Source organism: Eupeodes corollae, chromosome 1 (assembly GCF_945859685.1).
Source record: "Eupeodes corollae chromosome 1, idEupCoro1.1, whole genome shotgun sequence".
Taxonomy (NCBI): domain Eukaryota; kingdom Metazoa; phylum Arthropoda; class Insecta; order Diptera; family Syrphidae; genus Eupeodes; species Eupeodes corollae.
In genome coordinates this window covers 120,667,142-120,682,141 of record NC_079147.1, presented here as the reverse complement: position 1 = coordinate 120,682,141, position 15,000 = coordinate 120,667,142, and the positions used below count along the sequence as shown (strand labels likewise).

The 15,000-nt window shown below is 26.6% G+C and overlaps 1 pseudogene; it reads left to right on the top strand.

The window, feature by feature from the left end:
- Positions 1-14,925, top strand: part of LOC129943332 (putative uncharacterized protein DDB_G0286901) — a 15,488-nt pseudogene extending 563 nt beyond the window's left edge.
- The last annotated feature ends 75 nt before the right edge of the window (positions 14,926-15,000 follow it).

Sequence of the window (15,000 nt, the reverse complement as noted above, 5' to 3'; positions counted from 1 at the left end):
TAATAATAATAATAATAATAATAATAATAATAATAATAATAATAATAATAATAATAATAATAATAATAATAATAATAATAATAATAATAATAATAATAATATTAATAATAATAATAATAATAATAATAATAATAATAATAATAATAATAATAATAATAATAATAATAATAATAATAATAATAATAATAATAATAATAATAATAATAATAATAATAATAATAATAATAATAATAATAATAATAATAATAATAATAATAATAATAATAATAATAATAATAATAATAATAATAATAATAATAATAATAATAATAATAATAATAATAATAATAATAATAATAATAATAATAATAATAATAATAATAATAATAATAATAATAATAATAATAATAATAATAATAATAATAATAATAATAATAATAATAATAATAATAATAATAATAATAATAATAATAATAATAATAATAATAATAATAATAATAATAATAATAATAATAATAATAATAATAATAATAATAATAATAATAATAATAATAATAATAATAATAATAATAATAATAATAATTATAATAATAATAATAATAATAATAATACTAATAATAATAATAATAATAATAATAATAATAATAATAATAATAATAATAATAATAATAATAATAATAATAATAATAATAATAATAATAATAATAATAATAATAATAATAATAATAATAATAATAATAATAATAATAATAATAATAATAATAATAATAATAATAATAATAATAATAATAATAATAATAATAATAATAATAATAATAATAATAATAATAATAATAATAATAATAATAATTATAATATTAATAACTACCTATTCCACATATAAACTACTTAAAACTAGAACAACCACAGCAGATAGTGGAATAGTTGTGTAGAAATTAATTTGTTTCTTGAATCTTCCCAATAAATTGTTGAATCTTAGTAGATTTTTAATAGCTATTGTATACTTGTTTTTGTGATTTTTTTTGTATTATTTAATTAATTCAATATATTCGATTCAATCTGAGTACTTACAATTTCAAAAAAATGAACACAAATAATTGTTTAAATTTTACTCGGACTGTTTTCATACTGTTTATTATTTATAATCACGTTTCGTCTAACAAGTAAGCACGTTTATTTTCGTTGAATTTATTATTGTAGATACAGTAGTTATACACATGCACTATTGACAGTTATCCAATGAGGGTATCGATTATCATTATAACTAGTAACACTACGACATCTCCGGTACAGTATGGGGCTGAAGGCAATGCTGTCTCGTCAAACGTATTATGTGCCCATGTGTTACAAGCAAAGATTGTGGTACCATACAGTATAGTACATAGTCCCATACTTATATGAGTTGTTGCAAGGCAATGTAGGAATATCACCTATACTTTTTTAGTATGGGTCTCCAAGCCATACTAGCGTTTTCTTAAATGCTCTACACTTCTTTCCGTGTACTTGTTAAAAAATGAGTTGCCAAAAGCACACAAGGTTGTCGATACAACAAAAATCAAACATTTAAAAGAATCACAAGAAAAGTACAACGAAGTTGTGCTCAAAGTACAAATGTGAGTGATTCGCGATGTTGGAAAAATTAAAAACAAATCGAGAAACTTTTCACAATCACGCAAACATGAACGAATCGGTTCGTGCAAGAAGGTTGAGGAAGCTCTTTTGACTTGGTTAGGTCCAATAAGATCCAAAGGTGGGGCCGTTTCTTGTCTTACTCTACTTTTCATTTAAAGTGCAACAGGCGACTACAAAAATTAATTTAAATTAATTTTGTATATATAAAAATGTCCATTTTTGCTTAAAAAAATATTTTTCTTATTAGTTGTTTAGGGATTGTAAATATACGTTTTAGATTTGAATTTCATAAACAAATGTGGACCTTTTTCCGAGATATCGGATTTTGAAAAAAAAAATTCAACATTTTTTTGGAAAATATAAAAAATACACTTTTGATCATCCAATATTGAAATCGGTTCATTAGTTCTTGAGAATTATATAAAAAAAAAAAAAAAAACGTTCTATGAGCGGTACTCCACTGCCAATCACTAGGATGAGGCCACATATTTTTCAACCGATTTTCGTTCTTTATACCTACTGAAATTTCGTACCAATAAAAATTTACTACATTTGAGTAGGTAGATATTTTCTTTAAAAAAAGTAATAAAATTAAGGGGTTAAATAGAAAAAACAGTTGGAATTTCCCTACATTAATTAAAGAGCTACTTAAAAACAGTATGAAAAAGTGCGTCACTTGGATGAGGCCACATGAAAAATCTTATAAAATATCAAAAAAATGAAAGAAATGTTTACAGTGTCTGGTTTTCAAACATTTATTTATTAAGTTTTTCTCAATTAATAATGAGTATGCCCCCCATTTTTTGATATGACCTCTATTAGACGGTTTGGAATGGAATCATAAAGTTTTTTTTAAATAGTCAAGTGAAATCTCGTCCCAGGCATCACGGATAGCTTCAATTAAGGAGTCCTTGTCTTCAAATTGTCTACCGCCTTCATAAACTTTTCGAGATAGCCATGCCCATACGTTTTCGATTATGTTCAAGTCCGGTGAATAGGGTGGCCATGGCAAAAGCTCTACGTTTTCTGATAAAATCCATCTTTTGACAACCCTGGAAGTGTGGATGGGGGCATTGTCTTGTTGGAAAATCCAAGGCAGAGGTCCAAAAATATTTTTCATCTTCGGAAATGAGCGTTCCAACAAGTATTTGTAGCTGTTTCCGTTCATTGTTAGAGAAAGAAACTCCAATTCGATTTTGCCATAGTAGGTGATAGCTCCCCACACCATAACACCTGATGTACGGCTGTGATGTCTTCCCAAAATTAGTTCCTCTTTTCTTAAATCATGGAAATAAAAGTTGTAACCATCAGGCCGTCAAGGCTAAACTTTTTTTTTATCCGAAAAGACGACGTGTTTCCATTGACTGCTCCAAGAGAAATGTTCTGTTGCAAAGTTCATTCGCAGCTCCTTGTGTACTTGCTTTAAAACATGTGTCTTTTTGAGTTTTCTTCTCTGGATAGTACCATCTTTTCTTATTATCCTTCGGACTGTCGAAATACTGGCTGATACTCCGCTTTTGGACCTTATTTTAGTAGCTGATTGAGTAGAATTTGAAGCAATACGTAAAATTAACCGTTTTTCTCGGGATGTTGTTGCTTGGGCTGTGCGTCCTTTTTGTTTTTTTGCATAGTTTTTAGGATCAGCAAGATAGTTGCTTACAACTGTCTTACTTCTGTTCAGCTTTCTTGCTATTTCTCGGCTTGAGAGTCCCATTTCCTTTAAAGCATCGATTTGTCCTCTTTCTGCTACTGTCAACGTCTTTCCGGAACCCATTTGTAGTTGAAATTTAATAAAAATAGTTATTTGTAAAACGTTCTTAAATATTGTAACCCAAATTTTGAAAAAAAAATGCTGATCTGAACTTCTACAACGAAATATTCGCAATGGCCTCATCCTAGTGTCTCACTTTTTTATATCCTTTTTAGGTAGCTCATTCATTAATGTAGGGAAATTCCAACGGTCTTTTCTAATTAACCCTATAATTGTATCACTTTGTTTTAAGAAAATATGTACCTGCTCTCATGTAGTAAAATTTTCCGGGTTAAACAAATTCCAACAGGTATCGGACCGAAAATCGGTTGAAAAATATGTGGCCTCATCCTAGTGATTGGCAGTGTATATTTCGTTAGTATGTCTCCCTTTTTCGGCTTTCATACAGAACTAGTTTTAACAAATAAGGTATCAAAACAAAGAGAATTTTCCGTAGACTATGCGAATTGTGTTTTATTGAATATCAATTTATAATTTGTTGAAACTACTTTGCTTTTATTATATTTAATAAAAATATGAAATACTCGGAAAATATTATGTTAATGAAAATGGTTTGTATATTTGAATTAACTTATTGAATACACACCATTTCTTGTAGGTAAGGTAGTATTTCCTTAATATATACAAAGGCGTTATTCATCCCAAGACACAACTCATCCCGGAAATAAAAAATACTTGTAAGCATACTTCACGAAAACAATTGTTTGTGTATTCAATCTTTGTATATGAAAACCATAGTACTATCATGGTGGAAGTCGAATAGGGCGGCATCTACATATTTTTTGTGGAATGTCTAGCGAAGACATTAATAGAGAACTCGATTGTAGTCGTATTGGAACCCTTACAGGTAACACCCATTCGAGTACTATCTCCATTCCAAATGAAATCTACAACTTTTTCCCACACACATGGTCAAATAATTCCAACGACTTAAACTTCCCCATGGCTTTTAACTTTCAAAAACTCGCAAGTCTACCCATTCCTGAGCCCAAGAAATATCTTTGAGATAATAATAGTTACCGCTCAATCTCTCTACTCCCCTGTCTTTCAAAAGTTGAGAGGGTGCATAGATGCACTCCTTCATATTGACTTTGCTGTAACAAACGCCCTCACAGCGCGCAATCACATTACAATTCTTGCTCTAGACCTTATTCTTAACAAATTGAAAGATTGGGGTCTTGGGCCAAAAATCTTTGGATATATGCAATCTTTCTTAACCAATAGGGAATTTTGAATCAAAATTCGAAATAGGTATGTTTTCTAAAAACTTAACCACTCGATAACAGTATTCCACAAGGATCACCCTAGTTTTATTTTTTTTATATATATTTGTTTTGCAATTGTATTCAACCAGATAAGTAATATTATATTGAAACAGAAAGATCTACATCACTGTATCTATGCGGACGACGTATATATTTTTTGTAAATACAATGACCTAGGTAAATTAAAATCTTTATTTTCTTTATTACTTAATGAAAATTACCAATGGTCTTCTACCTCTGGTTCTAATCTTTCCTTGGAAAAATGGAAATTAATTCATGTTTGCAGAAAACGTTACTGCACTAACTTAGAAGTAGACATTAGCAACACAAAAATAGGAGAAGTATCTAATCTAAAAGTTCTAGGGCTTATTATTAACAATAAATATAGGGAAAGCACTTCCAGCAAGGCTAAATGTAATTAAATATCTTTCGTCTAATAAAAGTAATGTTCATGTTAACTCGCTTTGCCATATTTTTAAAATGTTGTTTCTAAGTAAAATTGATTATGCTTTGCCAATCTACGGTTCATATCCAAGAGCTACTAAGAACATCGTGGCAACAACTTACCACCAATCAGCTTGGAATCAACTATAGAAGAGAGATATTTTGAAAATATTACTAAGCTTAATTTGAAACTAATTTTTCAAACTGGGTCAGTGATAGATGGTGATATTGCCAAAGCAATTTCTCACAAACCTCATAGAAGATTCCCATCTACAATACATCATATCCTGGAATCACAAAAGAAACTACAACTATCTCCAGAAACACCAAATTCACACCAACTCAACCACAAACAATAAACATTGATCTGCAGGAACTACCTAAAACCAAAACCTGCAATAACATCTATAAAGCCTGTTTCCTAGAGATATTTAATGATATGTCTAATAAAGGCTTTAATTTTATATACACAGACGGATCAAAAACAGACTCGACTACTGTTTTTGCAATTGTAGCCCAAGATGGTTCAACTGTCACTCAAGGCATTTTCCCAAACATGGCATCAATTTACACAACTGAAGCGCTTGCTATCTTAGAGGCTCCAAAATATGTATAAAAAAAAAGGAAATGGCCATCTGCTTCGACAGCTTGTCAGTGCTAAAAGCCATTGGGAACCCAAGAAACAAAACCACACAGGAATTAACGGAAAAGAAAACGCTGATGCTGCTGCTAACGCATTACTCAAGGCTCCGACGTAAACTTACAATATCTATTCCCGCCTTGACCTAAAAACTACATTGTTAAAATGTATCATAAACTATCTTTGCTTGACTGGGAACATTACAAACACCACTACAGCTCTATCAACCCAAATAAGATTCAACCAAAATATGCAATTGACATATCAAAATCCTATCTGAAAAAATTCATCCTCCTTTGCCTTGGTCATAACGGCTATACTCACGAACATCTACTTAAAAAGGAGCATCCACCCACCTGCCCCAACTGCAATATCATAGTAACTGCAACCCATCTTTTGTCGTCATGCTTCCTATCTGGCTATGCTCAACTTCACACATGCATCACCAACTGCAACACAATAGACCTACTCAAAAACCTGCAACATAATAATATCATTAAAATTAATGAAATACTAAATATTCTGAACCTTCATATATAACACCATATTTTTCTTTTAGCCTTAGAGCCGAAAGCCTTTACTGCTAGATGCTCTTTCTACATATTCATAACAATTTTAATTGTGAATTAATATTTTAAAAATAAAAATAAATAAATAAAACAATCTTATTCTTAAGGAATAATATTTTAAAATCATATATACAAAGGTACCAAGACAATACCATACCCTTAAAAATAGATTGTTGATAAAGATATCAAATTCGTTAATCCGATGCAGTGGCGCTACACGGCCATCGTTGGTATTTACAATAGCTATAGTTATAAAAATACGTAACTATGTACAAAATGCATTAATTTGGATAAAAGATAGGAATTAAAATTTTGTCAAAATAATGCGCTCTTTCGGGGATCAAGCATAGGATTTGATCTGGTGAAATGAAAGGGTGTTACATTTAATACAAGTAAAATAATTAAAATAGTGCCCGTGGCTTGATGGTTAGTGCATTGGACTGCACTTGATACAAAAAAAAAGAAAAAAAAACATTAAAAAACATGGAATACAAAATAAAAAAAAATAATAAAAAGACAACAAAATATGAAAAACAAAAATGTTAGATAGTTAGATTTGCTGCTGTGGTTGTTCTAGTTTTAAGTAGTTTATAGGTAGAATAGGTAGTTTAAGTTAGCTTTAAGTTTTATTTAAGGACCTAATTTTAAGTACAAATAAAAAGGATATTGACATTAGTTTTTTTTTTTAATTTTCTAATGAATACAAAAATAAATAAAATTGAATTAATTTTAAGTACAAATAAAAAGGATATTGACATTAGTTTTTTTTTTTTAATTGAATTGAAGTCAAAATAGATCTTAGGGCCGAAAGGAATTAGTAGTTAGTGTTATAGTTTAACTTAGAGTGTCCGTATGAGACCATTAAGTTAGTTGTAAGTTATGGATAATTAGGCTAGTTTTATAAATTTTTGGCTAGCTTTAAGATAGGTTTAAGATTGAATAAATAAAAATGAATTTGAAAAAAAAGTGCATTGGGTTGTCATGCAAGCGGTCTTGGGTTCAATCCCTGCCTGTGTTACCTTAACTTAAAAAAAATTAATTTTCGCGGGTACCTATTGCCTCTTGCGAGGAATTGACAAATCCTTCAAGAGTAATTCTTGTCATGAAAAAGTGCTTTCTCAAATTAGCTGTTTGGATTCGGCCTAAAATTGTAGGTCCCTTCCATTCCTGACAACAGTACTCGCACACAGGAATGGTTGAGAGTTGTAAGTCACTAGGCCCTGGTTCCCAACGGACTGTTGCGCCACCCAATTTAATTTTTTAAAATAATTAAAAATAAAAAAAAAAAATTAAGATTCAAAATTTTACCTGAAAAATAAGTTTGTCTTCGAAAATTTAAATGTCATTTTACAAATCAAAAAACCCTTGAATTTTCATATTTTTTTTAAATCGTTTTTTAAATAAATTTTGTATTCATAAATTTTCAATTTTGTTCTATAAATATTTTTGGTGATTGTAAATACATAAACACTCTGCATTTGAATTTCGTAAAAAAATGTTGAACCGTTTTTGAGACATAGAATTTTGAAAAAAAATAGTATTTTATTAAAAATCGAAACAAACAAAAATTGCACTTTTGATAACCAAATACTGTTAAGACAATATAAGAGCATGTTAAATAAATTATTGCAATTTGTTCATAAGTTGCTGAAGAAGCCAAATTAAGAAATTAAATTAAAGAGAAATGTTAAAAAATTCTATCGGTTTGTTTTTGAGAAAATTCGAATTATCGTTTTTTGATATCGAGAAGTTAGTGACAACATCTGGTGCCTCCATCAACGAACGGACAAGCGGAGCGGTTTGTTCCGATCCTGAAAAAGGGATTACGATCTGCCATGAATGATTCAGTCGACCTTCATACGAAATTACAACGACAACGTCATTTTGAAATTGGGAAGAGAGTTCAGGTACGGTATTACCAAAATAAGGAATTTAAATGGAAATTCGGGGGAGTAATCGATGGGGATGGACATTTACATTACAAATTTGATGTAGATGGAACTCCGTTCCGGAGTTACATTGGCCAAATGAAATCCACCAATGATGAAGATAGGATAATACAACTGATTTCATTTCTAATAAGTTTTCCATAGATCCTCAACCCACAAGAGCTAGTGCAAATTCGGACGAGACGAAAGAGCCCTTAGTCACTACCATCGATGGCGAGTTAGCCAAGCAATGCATCAGCCATTTAACGCAACCGGCGCAGGAATCAATACCAGCTTGCTCGCCAAACCTTGTGAAACCATAATTTGTCGTCAAGTAATTCCTTATGAACACAAGCCTTAATGGGGGGAAGACTAATAGATATTCAAGCCATAAACAAAATATATATTTTTATAACTAGTGTATATCTAACTTTAAACATACCTAATTGTCATTCGAATTGACACAGAGTAATAAAGAAATTTTATATTGAATTATCATAGCACGAGGTTATTCTTCGTTTTGTATGGGTTATTCTACAAATCCTACATTCAATACTTTCGTTCGTATAAATTTAATAAATATATATCTATAATAATATTGATACGTGTTGATATTAAATTAAATGGTAAAACTATTGGTTTCAATTAAATTTGTGTTTTTCTTTTATAGGAAATATATGAACTTAAATCGAAAATATATCGAGGTACCGTGTAATTTGTACTGCATATGTGTTAGTAACGTCATCTATTTGTCATCCCATGCACATTTTTAAAAGCCCTTTCACAAAACTGTAGTGTGCAGAAATTCAGTTCTAAAAAGTATTGCGATTCTGATATTGCTAAATTCAAAATACGCCATAATGTGCCTTAAGACAGTCCTTATTCCTGAGAACGATGAGGAATCGACACATTCGGGTCTTTGGCAACACTTTCACTTACAGCAGTAATATTTTCATTGGTACGAGCGAAACAATGATGCACAGGCCTATAAATAACTATCTCCAATAAAGCCTGTCAACATTTCTTTACAATATTGCCAATTGCATGCGTGTTGGAATGTAAACCATAATCTTGTCTTAGAGCAGGACATGTGGCTATGGCAAATCACCATTTTTGAAGTTTAGCGATCCATTTTCTTGAATGTTAGATTTCAACTGAAAAAAAATTGGTTAAACAACTTAATTTGACAGATGTCGAATTCCGGCCCTATGCTTTTGAAACCCCGAAATGGATAACCCGTTGTTATACTTTAAGTAAATAACAAATGTTATATGGTTGTAATGTTCGACTTTGACATTTACCCTTATACATTTTTCACTCAGATCAGCAATCACTCTATTCCCGATGACTGTGCTGTAAAATTCCTTTATAAACAGAAGAAAAAATCAATTCGTAATTATTTTAAGAATGTGAACATGATCCTTAAGAAACATTTTACGCTATCACTGTTTCTTCAGTAATTTACATTTTGGTTGTTAATAATTTTTGTTCGTCTTTAAGATTGATTGTAAGTAAATAAAAGGAAATGGTCACAAGAAGAAGGTGATACAAACACTTGGAACCCGAGGTTGGTACAACTTTTAACAAAAGTCCGTCTACTATAAACAAAATACTGTAAGCTTGTAAAATGACATTCGGTCTTAAAGTTCTCACAAGCGTTTCAAAGCAACAAACAATTCAGGTCAGTATTCTTGAAATGATTCGAAGGTTCGAGCATTAGGAATAAATAAAATAAATCACCAAAGCTATTTTTCTTTATCAAATAAACAAAACACAGCCCAAATGCAAATCAAGATCTGAAGTACACTTATATCCTAAGAGCGGATATAACAAACCCAAAATAATATATTTTATTCGTACTTTAGGAAACAAAAACATAATGATATCAACTTTTTTGCTAAATTTCAATAGCTAATTATTTTTAGGTACGAACTAAAATATATATTAAAATTTTATAGATTTAAGCATATACTTACAAAACCATGTGAGTAAAATTTGTTTCCAATAATAATAAAATTTGTATCCAATCTTATGCTCTAAGTATTTTTTTTTGAACAGAGTACGAGTAAAATTTTTCAAACACAAATTTCTTCAAAATGTATGTTGAAAAAACACATTTTTTGTATTAACATCGCATCGCGTAGTCCTTACATTGTTAACTTTACATCAACTTAATGTAAATTTTTCGTAAATAAATATTTTTATGAAAGCGAGTATATTTTCCCGACTAAATACGACAAAAAAGGAAAGTAAACAATATTTTTAAAAGTATTATTTGTTTAGTTGATTTATAATTTGATTAGCAATTTTTTTTTAATTTAGGCTAACATTCAAATATAATTTTATTTTGATTAAATACCACTTTATTTTATTTTAAAATAGAAATGTTAAAAAAATCAAATTAATTAACTTGTTACTTAGTTAAACTCATCAAGTGTATACAAACAAAATTAAACACACACCAAAAAAAAAACATCAAACGGTTGATATTTGCTTTCTTATAAAATTACGATTCATTTATACATATATCTATTTGCAAATCCGTTTGCACTTGCACAGTTTTCATGCTTTTTATTATTAGGAAGCGATATCTGAAATTTTGTAGCTTACTTTCCGAATTCTTTTAAAACTATTTTAAAGCGCTAGTGGGTAGGTTTTTGTTAAGATTGAGTCATCGCATTTGTGTGATAGGTAGAAGAGATAAGTGCGCGTATCGACAACATGGTTGAAAAAGCGTGACTGAAAAGCACTATTATGTTAAAAGAACGCAACTTCCATATCGTTGTTGCTCCGTCAAAAAGGGGAGAAAGTAATAGAGGTTTATCTCCATCCCCTTTCCATTAGAAATGATTCTTCCCATACCGAAATTGTTCATACACTTAATAAAACTGGTTTTTAAGCACTTTTGAGGGGTTTATCAGCCCCTAATAGCGAAGCTTTTTCCGTTTTTGCATCATATCAATGGAAGGCAATTAGATCGAAAGCTTATTTTACCCCAAGGAGAAGAAGTGCACGTACTTTAGGAATACAAAATAACTTTTCTTTTAATGAGGGTAGGCTGGATTTTTTAGTCTCTGCTGATTTGTTGTTGTTAACAGTCTTATTCTTATAAGTAAATCAAGTTACAGGCTTAAATTTGAAGAGCAAAACAATTCTTTAGACTACGAAATTTTGTGAAAGCAATTTACAAAAAGAAAACTAATAAAAGTTCTTACTGGAAATGAGTGATGGGAAAGCTTCCGTTTATTATGGGTCGCAAGTAGATGGATAATCGATTTATCAGTCCATCTTGAAAGCAAGTCGTTTATGTGCATAATAGGATCAAATATTTTGTGACACCTATGGGTGGGAGAACAATTAAGAATAATGTTATTTAAAATCACTTTTTCAAATAAAAAAATAGAAGAAAGCCAAAGTAGAAAAATAATAAATAGTACCATTTACGGTACTTCAAAGAACAATTATAAATTGCCTATGTAATGTTCCTCCTACATGCTGTTTATAAGTGTTGCCGAAAAAACTTATAAAAGCAGTTTGAAAGCCTCATTCACGAAGGTAGACGCATGTATGCTATATTATAATTAAACAAAGATTATAAGCTTGCAGGGATATAATGTTGCGCATAAATACATATATGTATATATATATACACACACATATATATGTACATATATATATACTTATGTGTATATACATATATATATATGTACATATAAATATAAATATACACATACATACACCCATGGGTACCTACCAAAACTAATCATTTTTTACACATTCCTCTTAAGCTTTTGTTCAACATTTAAGCACTTTGAAAACTTTTTATATGGTAGTATGCTTCTAGAATGTGCACATGAACATCAAAAAATGCCGTTCACACGATTCATTGGCAATGAAGTTGCCAAATTCTGGAATAATTTGGTACATTTATTATTTTTTATATAAGACCTTATCAATATGAAGTAAGGACGCTATCATTCAATGAATCATAATATACTTTCGCTGCTATAACAATCGTTCATACACATACAAATAAGATTTGCGTCATGTGGTGAAGAAAAAAAACTTTCTAGCTGCATGCCTATATATTCGTTTCGCGATGCACAAAATTTTGTTTTTAAGAAATTAATGCATTATAAGCACGCGCTTGCGTTCATTGAAATTAAATTTAAAAAAATGCTCCGCCTATTTTTCTAATATTTACAAAAATATACATATGTATTTAATATCTACATATTTTTTAGAAATGAACCTTATTAGACGAGGTATGATTTGTCTTCCACGTACATATGTAAGAAGTCAAATCAAGAAATCCCAGATTTTATATATACCTAAATACATACAAATATAGATGTCCAGAAACGATATCACCATATCGTACCGGATATAAAAAATGATCAATGATAGCTTTATATAAATCCTTAATATTAAAAAAATACACCAAATTCGCACTTTTTTTGGATGAGTTGAAGTAAAGGCCGATTAAGGGGTAGGTTTGAGTCATGAACCCCCGTGTCTTAACCCCTACGCCTACACTCTATCAAGTATTATTTCACTTTTTTTGTAAGTAATCGTGAAGTGATGGAAGGTGCAAATGAATATCATGCTAAAGTTTTTCCATTGGTACTGCATCTTGCGATAACTTCAAAAACCCCACAAGCAAAGTACGTCACGAAAAGAGCTTTTAAGAATAAGCCGTTCCAATACAGCACATAAACTGCACATTCTCTCCATCCTTAATACTACTCGCACATACATACAAATGGTTGACAGCATGGAATTTGAACTTTTCACGAGTGGTCCCTCGACCAAATTTATGTGATTTTAATATTTGTAACAGCACTTTACTATCATTATTACTTAAACTATCATTATTTTGGAGAGCGTCAAAAATTGATTACAAAATTTTGTAAACTGACAAAAAAATAAGAACTGTGTACCAAAGGAAATCAGACCTGTCTATAACCATTAAGGAAGCAGAGGCAGTTTTGGAAAGAAAATAGTAGACTTTAAATAAGAAATTTTGGTTAACACCGATGGCACAAACAATAAAGAACTATACGAATTTTGAAAGAATTAAGGCCATTTTTTAAAAGAAAAGCATAGTTAAGTTGTTAACGTCAATATCTTATAATAATATAATAATAATAATAATAATAACAGTAGTTATAATTCAAATAATAATAATAATAGTAGTTATAATTATAAAAATAATAATAGTAGTTATCATTATAATAATAATAATAGTAGTTATAATTATAATAATAATAATGGTAGTTATAATTATAATAATAATAATAGTAGTTATAATTATCATAATAATAAAAATAATAATAATAATAATAATAATAATAATAATAATAATAATAGCAATAATAATAATAATAATAATAATAATAATAATAATAATAATAATAATAATAATAATAATAATAATAATAATAATAATAATAATAATAATAATAATAATAGTAATTATTATAATAATAATAATAATAATAATAATAATAATAACAATAATAATAATAATAATAATAATAATAATAATAATAATAATAATAATAATAATAATAATAATAATAATAATAATAATAATAATAATAATAATAATAATAATAATAATAATAATAATAATAATAATAATAATAATAATAATAATAATAATAATAATAATAATAATAATAATAATAATAATAATAATAATAATAATAATAATAATAATAATAATAATAATAATAATAATAATAATAATAATAATAATAATAATAATAATAATAATAATAATAATAATAATAATAATAATAATAATAATAATAATAATAATAATAATAATAATAATAATAATAATAATAATAATAATAATAATAATAATAATAATAATAATAATAATAATAATAATAATAATAATAATAATAATAATAATAATAATAATAATAATAATAATAATAATAATAATAATAATAATAATAATAATAATAATAATAATAATAATAATAATAATAATAATAATAATAATAATAATAATAATAATAATAATAATAATAATAATAATAATAATAATAATAATAATAATAATAATAATAATAATAATAATAATAATAATAATAATAATAATAATAATAATAATAATAATAATAATAATAATAATAATAATAATAATAATAATAATAATAATAATAATAATAATAATAATAATAATAATAATAATAATAATAATAATAATAATAATAATAATAATAATAATAATAATAATAATAATAATAATAATAATAATAATAATAATAATAATAATAATAATAATAATAATAATAATAATAATAATAATAATAATAATAATAATAATAATAATAATAATAATAATAATAATAATAATAATAATAATAATAATAATAATAATAATAATAATAATAATAATAATAATAATAATAATAATAATAATAATAATAATAATAATAATAATAATAATAATAATAATAATAATAATAATAATAATAATAATAATAATAATAATAATAATAATAATAATAATAATAATAATAATAATAATAATAATAATAATAATAATAATAATAATAATAATAATAATAATAATAATAATAATAATAATAATAATAATAATAATAATAATAATAATAATAATAATAATAATAATAATAATAATAATAATAATAATAATAATAATAATAATAATAATAATAATATAATAATAATACTAATAATAATAATAATAATAATATAATAATAATAATAATAATAATAATAATAATAATAT